Genomic DNA, 2386 nt, shown 5'->3' on the forward strand with positions numbered 1-2386 from the left:
CCCCACCAAAAATTCCAGAACCCCACCCCATGGGAACCACAAACGGCAGCAGGAACCAACTTTACAAGCCCACCATACCGACCACGGCACGGCCGCCTCGGCAATTAACCCATTTACGGCCCCCTTTCAAAAACCCTTTTCAGGCCGTCCCCTCCACGGTCCATTTACAAGCGTTAGACACGTCGGGACATACGGGGGTGGGTCGGGCATACTGACTTCGTGCTTCTCTTCACCCACGTCCTTGTCCTTTTGATCACCACAGCACAAATCCACGTCTGCGATGGAGGGCAACGCATACATAGACAATAATAGACTGAAGTGAGCACCTTCACATAGTCCCACATTGAAGAAAGTGTAGATGGTCTAAGTGCACAGTCAGCTGCCACAGTCTGGAGATTCATGCTTCTTGTCGGCAATTTCTCTTTTCGGTAAAGACATACGCCTATGGCGTAATTGCGCGAGTTGGCTCTGACCTGACCCAACACAGAATTTCGCGCATGATCTAGCCATCTTTTTTATCCCACATCTGCTGCTTTCGGTGATGTCTACTGGCAATCGGACTGGCGACAAAAACATTACCGCCTCTTAATCCGAATAAAGAACACGGTGTGGTCAGGCTGAGAAGCTATTGATAGAAGCACCCTTTTAAAGAGTTGCAGACTACGTGCAAGAAGAGGACCGTATGGAATCGGATCAGAGCACTTTAGCTGATAACACGATTCGCGGCTCGAACTGCCTGTTATTGAGCCTTGCCCTCTGTTCCACGACGTTTTTTGGTTATCACGCGCTGACTTTCTGTGGTGCAGCTAGGGGGACGACACGGTGCAGCCAATGACTAGCATACGCAAAAAAGGGAGTGTCTAATGCGAAGAAACACTGACAAACATTCGCCACCCCGGCAACAAGGACAAGAGCAGTGGCGAGAGAGGCCACACGAAATGGAGTACGTATGTCAGCGGTGGGATTTGAACCCACGAGTGCGAACACAGTAGAACTTGAGTCTACCCCCTTAGACCGCTCGGGCACACTGACGACAAAAACATAGCTCCCACCACAAAATCAGACACACCCATGAACATAACTGCACAGAACACCTACAGCCACATACGCCACGCACGCCGCCTCGCACTAACCACTACGCCCCCTTCAAAACCTTTCAGCCGTCCCACCACGCTCATTTACAAGCGTTAGACACTCCGGGCATACGGGGTGGTCGAGCATACTGGCTTCGTGCTTCTCTTCACCCACGTCCTTGTCATTTTGATCACCACAGCACAAAACCACGTCTGCGATGGAGGGCAACGCATACATAGCCAATAATAGACTGAAGTGAGCACCTTCACATAGTCCACATTGAAGAAAGTGTAGATGGTCTAAGTGCACAGTCAGCTGCCACAGTCTGGAGATTCATGCTTCTTGTCGGCAATTTCTCTTTTCGGTAAAGACATACTCTAAATGCGTAATTGCGCGAGTTGGCTCTGACCTGACCCAACACAGAATTTCGCGCATGATCTAGCCATCTTTTTTATCCCACATCTGCTGCTTTCGGTGATGTCTACTGGCAATCGGACTGGCGACAAAAACATTACCGCCTCTTAATCCGAATAAAGAACACGGTGTGGTCAGGCTGAGAAGCTATTGATAGAAGCACCCTTTTAAAGAGTTGCAGACTACGTGCAAGAAGAGGACCGTATGGAATCGGATCAGAGCACTTTAGCTGATAACACGATTCGCGGCTCGAACTACCTGTTATTGAGCCTGCCCTCTGTTCCACGACGTTATTTGTTTATCACGCGCTGACTTTCTGTGGTGCAGCTAGGGGGACGACACGGTGCAGCCAATGACTAGCATACGCAAAAAAGGGAGTGTCTAATGCGAAGAAACACTGACAAACATTCGCCACCCCGGCAACAAGGACAAGAGCAGTGGCGAGAGAGGCCACACGAAATGGAGTACGTATGTCAGCGGTGGGATTTGAACCCACGAGTGCGAACACAGGTCTACCCCCTTAGACCGCTCGGGCACACGAACGACAAAATCATAGCTCCCGGTCGAGCATACTGGCTTCGTGCTTCTCTTCACCCACGTCCTTGTCATTTTGATCACCACAGCACAAAACCACGTCTGCGATGGAGGGCAACGCATACATAGCCAATAATAGACTGAAGTGAGCACCTTCACATAGTCCACATTGAAGAAAGTGTAGATGGGCTAAGTGCACAGCCAGCTGCCACAGTCTGGAGATTCATGCTTCTTGTCGGCAATTTCTCTTTTCGGTAAAGACATACGCCTATGGCGTAATTGCGCGAGTTGGCTCTGACCTGACCCAACACAGAATTTCGCGCATGATCTAGCCATCTTTTTTATCCCACATCTGCTGCTTTCG

The 2386-nt window shown here is 50.2% G+C and overlaps 1 non-coding gene across 1 annotated transcript; it reads right to left on the minus strand.

Annotated features, from left to right (window-relative positions):
* Window positions 1-1959: 1959 nt before the first annotated feature.
* On the minus strand, window positions 1960-2031 carry PITG_30521. Its single transcript has one exon. It is a non-coding gene; the product is annotated as a tRNA-Thr (tRNA).
* Window positions 2032-2386: the final 355 nt, after the last annotated feature.

The sequence above is a fragment of the Phytophthora infestans genome, genomic scaffold (assembly GCF_000142945.1).
Source record: "Phytophthora infestans T30-4 supercont1.133 genomic scaffold, whole genome shotgun sequence".
In the NCBI taxonomy this organism is placed as follows: domain Eukaryota; phylum Oomycota; class Peronosporomycetes; order Peronosporales; family Peronosporaceae; genus Phytophthora; species Phytophthora infestans.